Raw genomic sequence first — 13,154 nt, forward strand, 5'->3', positions numbered from 1 at the left:
AGGATTGGTTTCGGCTGAGGGAGGAATGGTCAGCTTTCCCGCTCCTCTGAGGCTGCCTAGCCTGCTGTGTTCATCCAGCTCTACACCTCTATATCTGGATTGATACCTTATTGTCAGTGGTGACACCTTTTCCACATAAGGTATTAAAACAAGGTATTGCCTGCCTTGGGTGATATCTCAGGTGGACTTTAATGACTCTATGATGTTGACCTGCCTACCATTCCTCCCTCAGCCGAAACCAATCCTCACATTGCTCTTTGTCAGATCCTGTGTGAAAAACGATTACCATGGATACCATGTTTCCTACATGTCAACAGCTCCTGCATTTCAAAGGAAATCCTTGTGTCTGAAGCACTTAAGAATGTTCTTGAGTGATGTTCTTTCTTTCTGCATCATGTTTTGGATGAACCAATCTTCACTATCAGTGTGGAAAATAACCCCAAAAGTAATTAGAAGCTACACAAAGTTGAAATAACGTTACCTGATGAAGGAGCAGCACTCTGAAAGTTCGTGATTTCAAATAAACCTGTTGGACTTTAACCTGGTATCGTCTCACTTCTGACTTTGTCCACCCCAGTCCAACATCAGGGAGAGGTTGGGCCTTGTTATGTTTGATCCCTGAGCAAAAAAAATAGAGTGAGACAAGAACAACTTCCAGATGCAATCTCTTAAAGTTATTTTTGCAACATACCCCACCAACCTGGGGAATTCGGCAGAAAGCCTCTTTTGAGACTTTAAGGTCCTTAACTAAAACATGTATTAGACTCCACATTTGTACAGTGTTATGAGCACTTTACTCAGCATTTAACCTGAGCTGAAACACCTCAGGGAATGCTTAGTTTAGTGCTAACACCGAGGTGCAGAATATGGATAGTCCTCAGTCGTTCAGAAAGGACTGCAGTAAACTCGACAAAGTCTCAAACCTTTGTATTGTTTGTGAACAGAGTTTCTGAACAGACCTCGTGGAAATACTACCTACCAAATAAAGTACAAAACCAGTCACTGCCCAGAAACAAAAAACAAATCTGAGACAAATGTCAAGGAAGTGCTCCAGCTATAGTCTGTTACATGAGGCAAGGAACGAGAGGGAATGCAGGTAAAGTTTAAAGAGAGGGAGGATCACTTCAGTACTGTTTGCTACAATGTTGGCTTGTTTTGTTTTTCATAACACTAGGTTGAGCGGCTCAGGATAGGCTTAATCACCAGCAATGTGTTCTTGCAGTTAATGTCACATTGCACTCTATCCAATCTGACCAGGTGACAAAGACAGCGATAATATGATGAGTATGCAAACGGAGTAAATGTATTCTACATAGCTCCTGAGAATCCTTAGCAATTGTGCCTGACTAATGATGTAAATTGTACCTATTGCTATTGTGGGATAAACTACCTTGTTATGTAAGACAAGTGCCTTTCCTGTTAAGACTCATCAGTGGTCTTTCATTTTCCACTTTTAATTGGGGGGTCTCTGGACTCAGCATAGAGAAAGTAGAATTGGTGGATGCTAGTCCTAATACTCATTTAATTTAGTTGATTTGTTTTATTTAAAACAGGAGAGAAAGAAAGATTGGTGACAGTAAAATATCCAAGATTACTATAGACAGGCAGTAATGATATTTGAAAATACACCATTGTGATCAGCAGTGGGCAGATAGAATCCTTTTAACCCTACAACAAGAAAACAAAATTGTGAAGAAAATTCATTTACTACTTTAATTTTATTACAATTTAAAGAATGTACAGTTATCAACTGAAACATGAAAACAGACAACAGTCGGCAGCATGATTGGACTAATACAATACACCAGGGACAAACGTTCTGTGAAGAGGTGCAGAGGTGACATTGTCCATCAAGAGAAAAATTGAACCACACAGTATGTAAGGGACTTTAGTATAGGAGGGTCTGTAGAGAGCGCTGAAGGCTCTAGCAGTTAAGCTGGATATCCCTGAGGGAAAGGGAAACAAAAACTGCACAAAAATAGTGCACTGACCAGAAAGGAAAGGCAAGGGAGTAAAAACAAAGTTCTTACTTCTTAAAAACAAACATTGCTGCCATTGCTGTACGTGGAATGCAGCAGTTCAAGAAGGCAGGTCATCACTATCTTCTCAAGGGCACCTAGAGGTGGGCAATAAATCTGGCCCAGCCAGCAACACCCTGTATTTATTGCTATCTTATGTAGGGCAAGTGCTTCTCCTTGTTAACCTCACAATGCTCTACCCTCTGCCACTGACATTTAGACAGATCCTAGACTCAGCATAGTGAAAGGAGGATCTGCTGGTACATTTAGACAGATCCTAGACTCAGCATAGCGAAAGGAGGATCTGCTGGTACATTTAGACAGATCCTAGACTCAGCATAGAGAAAGGAGGATCTGCTGGTACATTTAGACCGATCCGAGACTCAGCATAGCGAAAGGAGGATCTGCTGGTACATTTCAGGCGTTTTCTGACTGGTGGGTGCCTCTTTACCCCTCTCAAAATGATTGTTTGATTTAAATTTCCTTTGTAACTTGGATTTTTCTTACTGTTCTCCGTTGGGGTTGTCAATTTTAATTTGGTTTAATTTTGGTCAACAGTTTTATTTATTTAAAATAGTAGAGAAAGAGGATTGGGAACAGTGAGCAATCAAAACTGGTATACCACAAGCTGACAGCGGTTGTATCAGAGGATACAACGCTTTTTTCTAACACTGTCTATTCCAGAAAACATCAGCCCCTGCATACAGCAAATAATGCCCTCATCAACAAAACTTATGCTACTTGTTCCCTGCAATTTACATGACTCAAAAGCTAGCTTAAAAAGCCTTACAAAAATTAATAAATTATTGTTTATACCCAATTAAACTGACAGACAATTAACATGCACAGAATGACCTGCATTATTCAGTGTGGTTCTCTTTTAAAGCAGCTATACATTCATATCAGCAACCATAATCTGTTTTTACTAATGATCATTCACTGTGAATATAAGTAAGATACGATCCATTCAACAATACAATTATTCATGGAGGCACTCAGGAGCAATTAAGGAACTATGGTTTTTATATTCCAATTAATCGCAAATTAATTATTCAAATTATCCATTGACAAGAACCCATTTTCATTTAAAGAAATTATTGATTTAATTAGTATTACAAATTATTGAAATAAATTTGCATCTGAATTGTTTTCTACCATATAAAACCAAACCAACTGACTGCAAAACAGGATTATGACGGTACAATAGGTTGAAGGCTGCTTTATCAGCCGTGTCCATGGATACCATAAGCTTTCTCTATGTTTGTCGGTGAATTCTATAATCAGCAAGGTGAAGGATGTCAGCACTGCGGAATGGAATAATTTCATATTTCTGGCATCTAGTTTCAACAGCAAACACTCCTGAGTAAGGTTAAGGTTAGATGTGCACCAAAGCTCATTGCTTGTGTAAAATTATCCATCGCTAACTAAATCTCAGAGTGTGCCTCTACACCACTCATGACAGGCAATCAACCAGAGTACTCTTGAACTTAAATACAGCATCTGTTGAGTTGTTGCTGAACTTCTTTCCTCCTGTCCTCTCTCCATCCTCTGCTCATTCTTGTTGAATTTAAGGTAGCAGCGTTGGTGGCCTGTTGAACTCAATTTGAGCTTTAAACCCAGAATCCTTATGAGAACTTACTCCCATCTATCACATCATCAATCTCTCTCCCCCTCTCACACTTGAACTTTTATTAGGAATTTTGTTACCTTCATGCTGCAGTTTTTCCAGTGCTCATCTCTCTGAGCCCTACCATACATTACGTCCAACTTGCTCAAACTGTTCTAGTTGCATTCTGTTTTGCCATATATCCTGCTCAACCGCTATTCCTGTTCTCACAAACCTTCAGTGGTTCTCCATTCTATCTGTTGACCTTTTCTACCTCCAGATTTTAGCACAGTTCACTTTGGTATTCTGTCAGTGAGCTCAACTACCATTAATGAAGTATGCACTGCAGCAAGTTATAGTCAAAAAACAACTATTCCAGATACAGCCAGTCATGGAACAAGAGGCTAAGGAATATTTGGTAAAGGAACAGTTAATCATGGAACAACCTGTCAAAAGACATTGGTTCTAGTTAAACAAGTCAAAGGACAACGCAGATAAGATTTTATAGGGCTCCCTGGACTCATTGTCAAACTCAAAATCAAGACAGAGTCCATTGAGATTAGCTGTACTGGCTAAGAGATTTATTTCATAGTGTAAGTAAACCTACCACTACATTTGGTGGGCAGCAATGTTTTCCACAATCAGAAAAGTGTTCAGACTAAAATTATCAGCAAAGTTTGCAAGGACTCACAAACAACCAGACAGCCAATGAGCAGTATACTCCACTAAAGGTCTTTTGCATCTTTAATGGAGGTAACTGAGAGAGTGACACAGCTAGTTAAACATATAGTTATGGATTCCAGTCATATGCAGAGGTGATTCAGAAAATGCAACTTCAAACAGAGACTTTAATATCTGTAATCTTCCCAGGGAGAATCCTCTGTAACAATGACAGGAATCACTCCAAAACTGGAGGAACTGAAGAATTGAAAATGGTTGTTTCACCAGTACTACATTCACTGAGGAGAAATAAAAGTGTCTAACCTGCTCAACAAGCTAAAGAGTCTCCACACTTTAACACAGGCCTACCAGCAGCAGATTGAGAGTAAGCATTGCTGACTCAGTTAGAAAATGTGGTGTATAGAACACCATGAAGCCACCACTGAGATAGGGATGACCAATGTCCACGATGAAGGTCAAGCGGAAATTGTAGGGTTTAGAGATGCAGGCGACTACACAAAAAGAAATTGCCTGTTTCGACAGGACAGCATAGGCATTGGCAATAGATAGCAGACCAGCTAGTGACGCCTACATCTCATGAGTGAATAAAAGTAAACTGTCTGCCTTGAGCAAAATACATGAGATGAAATGCCCTTCAAATGCTCCAATGGGGAAATTGCCTGTTTTAGCATCTTCCATGAAGGAAAAATAAGAGATGAGTGATTCTGCAAGTTAAAGGGACTTTCAGCCCTCACACTGTCAGAAACAGAATCAAAATCTATTCAACCTGGAGATCTACAAACATTCCTCTTACCAACTGACAGACAGATAACAACACCCTTATCAGTCACAAGCCCGTCTCATCTAGCCATAACTTACCCATCACGGTATACATCTGAGTAAAGGTCAACTTGTATAAGTTGATCCCATGACCTTTGGTCCAAAAGATAATATTTCACAAATCTCATGTAAAAGTTGGTTTGAGTTTTTCAGGGATCAAACTACATTTTGATGATTAATACCTTACCAGTAATTACGATAGTCCGTTAATTTAAAGGCATACGTGGTAACTTGTAGATATTCTCTCCACCAGTTTGAGTGGCAATCTCCAGCAAGTTTAGAAGTCTAGTATGTGCCACACGATCTATCATGAGATCTTCATGAGAGAAATAACAAGTGCTCAACACACTTTGAACTAGAGAAAAAAATGGCAGAATGAGTTTATGAGTTTCTGCAAGATAGTCATATTTTCACCCTTGGGACAATCTGACTCTCTATCCTCAGGGAAGCAAAGTACAAGGATATTTCAGAATTCAAGACCAGTACTGGAAGGTCCACAACATTTTTGGCAAGAATAATTTAGTATTACGCCAGGAAAAATAGACAGTTAGTTGATTTCTAGTAAAGTTCAGCCTTTCGTCTCTACAAGTTCTAGTGAGTTATGGAATACAATTCTCCATAGCTCTCGTAATTATGTATGCACCACAGTGATACGGTGCCCCACTTACACTATCATCTGCTCACCAGCGATAGAGTTAGTCATCTATGCTCAGATTCCAGGCATTGGCACCATATCTAAAAGGCTGTTGTGCCCCAGGCCAAGCCATGCCTTCAGGAATTTGCAATGTTTGAAAGCTGTACCAGATTTTACCATTTCCAATGCAGAGCTGTTGTTCCTGCTCAAGCTATAGAGAGTGCTTGGGCTGTTTCTACTGTGTGTTTAAAAATTTGTGAATGTGTGTTTATCTTCATTTCTAAATTTGATAAATTTTTGTTTTGTTTTATTGTTAAAACAAAGATTGCTGCATTGTGCGCTTGAAGGTAAAGTTGCCATAGTCCTACTCTCTCACTAAGGAGAGATAATTGGTGGTGGTTTTGCCTGAGGGTCACCACGCCTCAGGTGAGGGGACGGGAGAGATTGCAAAAGACAGTCCTTCATGATGACCTCAGCTGGTGTGGGAATTGAACCCATTCTGTTGGTATCACGAGCAAGCTGTCCAGCCAACTGAGGTGCATAGTTCCTTGAAGGTGGAGTCACAGGTAGGCAGGGTGGTGAAGAAGGTGTTTAGCACCCTTGCCTTCATTGGTTAGTGCATTGAGTACAAGAGTTGGGATGTTATGTTGTGTTTGTACAGGACATTGGTGAGCCACTTTTGGAATACACTGTTCAATTGATTTGATTTGATTTGATTTATTGTTGTCATGTATCTAAGTACAGTGAAAAGCTTTGTTTTACGAGCAGTACAGGCAGATCATAACAAACAAGAATGTACAGATCATTGGGTGCTTAGGCAGAGTGAGGCATACAAGGTTACAACTGCACAGGAGGTGCACAAAGCAAGATCAGCATTAGCAAGATCCGGTCTCCCTGCTATAGGAAAGATTTTGTTCAACTTGACAGGGTTCAGAAAAGATTTACAAGGACGTTGCAAGGTTGGAGGCTTTGAGCTATAGGGAGAGGCTGAACAGTCTGGGACGTTTTTCCCTGGAGCATCTGAGGCTGGGAGGTGACCTTATAGAGGCTTATAAAATCATGGGGAGCATGGATAGGGTGAATAGCTAAGGTCTCTTTGCCAGGGTGGGGGAGTCCAAAACTAGAGGGCATAGGTTTAAGGTGAGAGGGAAAAGATCTGAAAGGGACCCACGGGGCAACTTTTTCACTCAGAGGGTGGTGCGAGTATGGAACGAGCTGCCAGAGGACGTGGTGGAGGCTGGTACAATTACAACATTTAAAAGGCATCTGGATGGGTATGTGAATAGGAAGGGTTTAGAGGAATATGGGCCAAATGCTGGCAAATGTGACTAGATCAGCTTCAGATATTTGGTGGGCGCGGACTAGTTAGACTGAAGGGTCTGTTTCCATGCTGTATATCTCTATGACTCCCCATTGTGTGCTTATGTTTAAGCAAAAGGTCGCTTTGGTAACAAAAATAAAGCAAACAGAAATTGTCAGCTATCTAGCTAGGTTCCTGCCAGTGATCTGACTTGTCTGGAACAAACATCAACTGGGCATTACCCTATAACAATTAGGTGCCACTAGATCATCATAAAGCTGCACACTAAAGCTGACAAGCTGTATTCCGCTAAACCAGTTAATGCAGTTTTTGTCAGACAAACATTATCAGAAATTACCCATTGAGTGGCTAGATATACACATAGTGGTGGATCTACACAAGTTATCTATGGTCATAAAAGTATCCCCCGATTTAAGCCTTCTCCTTTCAGTGTACTCAAAATATTTTGCAAACACTTTCAAAATAGCTGAAGATCTGACATACATACAAATGTAGGCCACTCAGCCCTTTCAGCCTACTGCACCCATCAATGAGATCATGGCTGATCTAATTCCTCCACATTCCTGCTTATAACCACTATCCTCTCACCCTCCCTTGCCTATCTAGAATCTATCCATCTCTCTGTTAAAAATCTTCAAATCTCTGCTTCCATAGCATTTTGAGGAGGAGGGTTCCAGAAAACCTATGAACCTCTGTAGGAAACATTTCTCCTCATCTCTTTCTTAAATGGGCAACTCATTGTGTTGAAACAGTGACCTCCCTCATTCTAGATACTTAAACATCCACCCTGTTAACACCCTTCAGGATCCTAATGTTTCAATCAAGTTGCCTCTTGGTCTTCTAACCACCGGGTGATACAGGCCGAGCCTGTCCAATCGATCTTCATTACACGTCATGCCCATTTCAGGTATTAGTCTTGTGAGAGGTAGCAGGAAGGGGCGGCATGGTGGCTCAGTGTTTAGCACTGCTGCCTCACAGTGCCAGGAACCAGGGTTCAATTCCACCCTTGGGTGAATGTCTGTGTGGAGTTTGCCCATTCTCCCCATGTCTGTGTGAGTTTCCTTCAGGTGCTCCAGTTTCCTCCCACAGCCCAAAGATGTTCAGGTTATGTGGATTGGCCATGCTAAATTGCCCCATAGTATTCAGAGATGTGTCAATTTGGGGGATGGGTCTGGGTGGGATGTGCTGAGGGTCAGTTTGGGCTGAAGGATTTATTTCCACACTGTCAGAATTCAATTCTATTGTATAATAAATCTTCTCTGAATTTCTCCAAACATGTCTTCTGTAAATAAAAAGGCTCACAGAACTCCAGATATTATGAAGCATGAGCTTTAAAACATATTACTATGGAATTAAAATGTTGCCAGACAAGGCAATGATTTACCAGCTGAGGCACAGGGGTAAGATATTCTCGGTAACTAGGGTGATCTTACAATATAGCAGAGCTGATGATATTCTCGTTGAAGCAGGTTGAGGTTGAGGGAGTCGTAAAGATGATTTATCAGCTTCAGAACAAGCTTCTGGAATATAGTTCTGTGGAGACTGACCATGATTCTTCATGCCAAAAGGCTCACAATTGTTTACTGTGGACTACCAGGAGTGAGAAATAAGCTGCAAAGTGAAGAGCGTGGTTGGGAGAGGGGACACGTTGTCAAGAGAGGAGGTGGGTTCGGGTTGATGGCTGGGAAGAAATGGAGTGTGCCTGGAGTATAGGAATGGAGTGGTAGTTACGTGTATGCAATCATACACAATTAATATACCACAACGTAACAGAGTTTCCAGGTTTTAAGCAAACTATGAGCAGGAGTAGGCCATTCAGTTCTTTGTGTCTGCTCCGCCATTCGTTATGATCATGGCTGACTCTCTATCAATGTCACATTCTTGTTTTCGCCCCATACCCTGTTAATGCCAATAACATCTGAAAAAAAATCCCCTTCTCTTTCTTGGATACTCTCAGTGACATTCTTTAAAAGCTGATGCCGGCTTATCAAATGGATATTGGACAAACTATGCTATAGAATCCATAAAATCCCTACAGTGTGGAAATGTGTTATTGGAATAATTAAGAAAAGGTCTCATTGCTAATTTAGCAATTAATTAAGAAACTAAACCAAGCATAACAAAGGCTTCTCCTAGTTCTGCTTTTCTAGTCATCCATGGAGCAGTTCAGAAACAGGCTATGTGCTCAAAGGTCTCTCCTTTTGCTATGTTTCTTACCAGTCACTGGGAGATGCTCAAGAGCAGTGACCATTTATCAATCTTTTGGCTTTCAGATATCAATGAGCTTGCTCCAGACACCTCATGTTATCATTAAATGCTGCACAAACTCTAATGCCACAGACGGGGACAATTAGAGACCAAATCAGTCTTGTCATTCTTACTCAATCAAAGGTTATTTATAATTTAGGACGCAATTCTCATAGTTTAGAGAAGTTTAAGTGTAAAAGCAGGCTGATTCCACCCTTTGCCCCATTGTCTCTGCTAGCTCCCTGCCTTTCTCCTTTCCTCTACCTGTTAATGTGTCTTTTTTCACCCACTTAGTTCCCTCTGAAGAACCATGATTGAACTGACTTCAACAGGCACTTGTGGTAATACATTACATTGTCCAACAGCATGAAAATGGATGTTATTCAGCAGATGTCATACTTGTCAAACCACACACATTGGAAGCTGGGAGGTTAAATGAATGCAAGTTTACTGCATTTAAGGGGTTAATCTCTGAAAATTTTCAATAATTGTTGCATTAGTGCAACATCTGCCTTAGAGGTCGGTTCCGAGACCGTTAATAGGCAGGAAAAAAAGCAAATGAGCAGAGGTAATCTCACAACCACTAGACATTGAACATTTTCATTGGAACAATCATTTAAAAACACCCTCTGAGTACATGAAGAATGCATGTCTAATTTACTTCAATTTGATTAAAAGGTCTTATTTTCAGATGGAGACAGAAATGGCAATCGATTTTCATAAAATATTAACACATCAGCTACGTAGCTGCGGAAATAAAGACCTTTGCTGACTTAGCTGTGTAGATTTTCCCCAATATTTGTGTGAATCTCTGAGCTTTGTGATCACTTTTGACCTGCTCTCCTTGCTTTCATTTTAAGCTAATACCCTCTCTAGTATTGTCGATTCTTCCCGATAACACTTCTGAATCATTTGGCCAAACAGCAAGTTGGTGTGCTCACTGAGTCTGCAAGAGTTTGGAAAGATTGAAGCCATCGCAGAAATTCCAGTCTGTGAAAGGTTTTGGAACTGACCTAACTTGCAGCTCAAATCTCACAAACCTGCCTGGAGTCTCTGTCAATGCTCTGAACGATGCAGGTTTTGGCAAAAAGGATAAATGGTCCAACTGCTGGCCTGACACCAAGATCGCCAGTTAAGATCTGGTCAGTAGAGCCTCTAGAAGTTTGAGCTCCTTCAGACAGAGAGAGTGAAAGGAAGAGAAATTTAGAGAAGCAAGTGGTGAAGAAAGTTAACTAAGATTACAAAGAGATCTTAATCAGTTGGGTCAATGGGCCGAGGAGTGGTAGATGGAGTTTAATTTGGATAAACGCGAGGTGTTGCAATTTGGGTAAAACAAACAAGGGCAGGACTTATGCAATTAATGGCAGGGACCTGGGTAGTACTGTAGAAGAAAAACTAGGAGGCATATTTTTAAAGTGAGAGGAGAACATTTTGGAGGGATATGGGCCAAACACAGGCAAGTGGCACCAGTTTAGTTCGGGAACATAGTGGGTGTGGACTAGTTAGACTGAAGGGCCTGTTTCCATGTAGTATGACTCTATGACTCTATAAAAACAATGATCTACACTCAGCAGGATCAGTAATCTCCATGTAAGGGCAACACAAATCTTCAACAAGTGGAATTTTCAGCACAGCTCATTATGGGACGTTGGCCGCCTGGTTTAGTTTGCTCACGACAATCTGGATTATGAAAGTTGCAGCTTACCAGCAACACCAAATAATGGTCTGAGGTTGTCCAGATGAATGATGGGATCACAGGGGGGATTTTTACCAGAGGCAGTCAATTGAGGGATCTCAACCAGGAACACTGTCCAATGAAGGATGGTGACCTGCCTCTCCGAGTCCTTGGCCAAATTGGTTAAAAGCTCCCTCTCTCATGGTGGCTTGGGCCTCCCACATCAAATGGTCCACAGCAGGTCGAGAAGGCAGATTACCACCGTCTCGTCAAGGGAGAAACCAAGTATGGGCAATAAATGCTGACCCAGACATCCCCACATGTGAATAAATTTGTAACAACAGAGAAAAGAACCATGATAGGGTCAGCCGTGCAGTGGTAGTGTTGGAGACACAGGAGCGGCTATTGGTGGAGGGGACTCCCCTGAGTGGAAGATGCAGTCTCTGGGAGAGAAGGCAATTCCATCGCAGGGAGCTGCTGGGAAACTGTACCGATGTACCAGGTGACTTCCTGTGGCAGGCGTAGGGTCTGACTTGGGGGTTAAAATGCCAGAAGATGCTTACAATGGTCATTGATTGGCGAATTGATTGCTTTGATTCACTACCCATCACCAGGCTCCTTGAGTCTTGAATATTCCTGGTTAGCACTGCTGCCTCACAGCGCCAGGGACCCGGGTCGATTCCACCCTCGGGCGACTGCCTGTGTGGAGTTTGCACATTCTCCCTGTGTCTGTGTGGGTTTCCTCCGGGTGCTCCAGTTTCCTCCCACAGTCTAAAGACATGCAGGTTTGGGTGGAATGGCCATACTAATTGCCCCAATGTGTCCAGGGGTGTGCAGGTTAGGTGAGTTAGCCATGGGAAATGCGGGGTTACAGGGATAGGGTTGGAGGGGTTGGCGTGGGCCTGGGTGAGAGTTATTCGGAGTGATGATGGGCCATTTGGCCCCTTTCTGCACTGCAGGGATTCTACGGTTCTATGAAATATCCTGTGGCTGGGAAAGCACCGAGCTTCACTCCCGATTGTTTTCCACGTGTTTTCCACTGGTAAAATCCCAACCAGTCACGTGTATCCACACCTGCTGAGTGTTTCCAGCACTTTCTGTTTTCATTTGAGATTTCCAGAATCCACGGTACTTTGTTCTCATAAAAAAAGACGAATGACGTTCCGTGTTTTCGACATGGGGAGTTAATATAAAAGCAAATTATTGCGGGTGGTGGGAAAAGTGACGAGAAGGAGAAAAGGTTGTGTGTGTTTATTCTGGAGATAAACTCACCCTGTCACCCAGACTTCATTGACAAGAAAATAACGAAGTCTTCCCTTCTCACCCTCCACAGTAGGTGTGGTCATTAGGTTTCAAAAGCTCTTATTGGCTGGCAGTTTAGGCGACTCAACACGCCATAGGGTTAGAAACCCACTTGTGAGCTCTCAGTGAGCTGGTAGACATGCAATCTTATCCAGATGCAGCACAGCTTGTTTTGGCAACTGCCCTGCCCAAGATGACAAGAGGTTACAGAGATTTGTGAACACAGCCCAGTCCATCACGAAAATCAGCCTTCCTTTCATTGACTCCGTCTACACTTCCCACCGCCTCAGGAAAGCAACCGACATAATCAAAGACCTCCCTACCTCCCACCCTGGTTATCCTCTTTTCCACCCTCTTTCATTGGGCAGAAGATACAAAAGTTTGAAAACATGTCACAACAAATTTAAGAGCTGCTTATTCCCCGCTGTTATCAGACTTATCAGAGAACAAACCTCTTATATTTTAGCATTAATCTGTCCCTGCCATCTTCTCTGTAGCTGTAACACTATATTCTGCATTCTGTTCTTTTACCCTGATGTACTTATGTAAGGTATGGTTTGTCTGGATAGCATGCAAAACAATACTTCTCACTTTATCTCGGTACATGTGACAACAATAAATCAAATCAAATCAAATTAAATTAAATGTAGTGAATTGGGAGCAGCATGTTAGACACCCACCTAACACGTAGAACATAACTGGGAAACCGTGCACACCCATCCACCTCCAGCAACCATTTTGAAACTTGTTGAGGCCACTTGCAATTCTGAGCTCTCTATCCAAGCAGACAGTAAAGAAATGAGAGATAGTAGGAACTGCAGATGCTGGAGAATCCGAGACAACAAGGTGCA

At 41.9% G+C, this 13,154-nt stretch overlaps 1 protein-coding gene across 1 annotated transcript in view; it reads right to left on the bottom strand.

The window, feature by feature from the left end:
* LOC109915952 (polyribonucleotide nucleotidyltransferase-like) overlaps positions 1-13,154 on the bottom strand; it is a 40,265-nt gene that overhangs the window by 18,432 nt on the left and 8,679 nt on the right. The gene's annotated exons all lie outside the window — the stretch shown is intronic.

Source organism: Rhincodon typus, chromosome 16, assembly GCF_021869965.1.
Source record: "Rhincodon typus isolate 14 chromosome 16, sRhiTyp1.1, whole genome shotgun sequence".
Lineage (NCBI taxonomy): Eukaryota > Metazoa > Chordata > Chondrichthyes > Orectolobiformes > Rhincodontidae > Rhincodon > Rhincodon typus.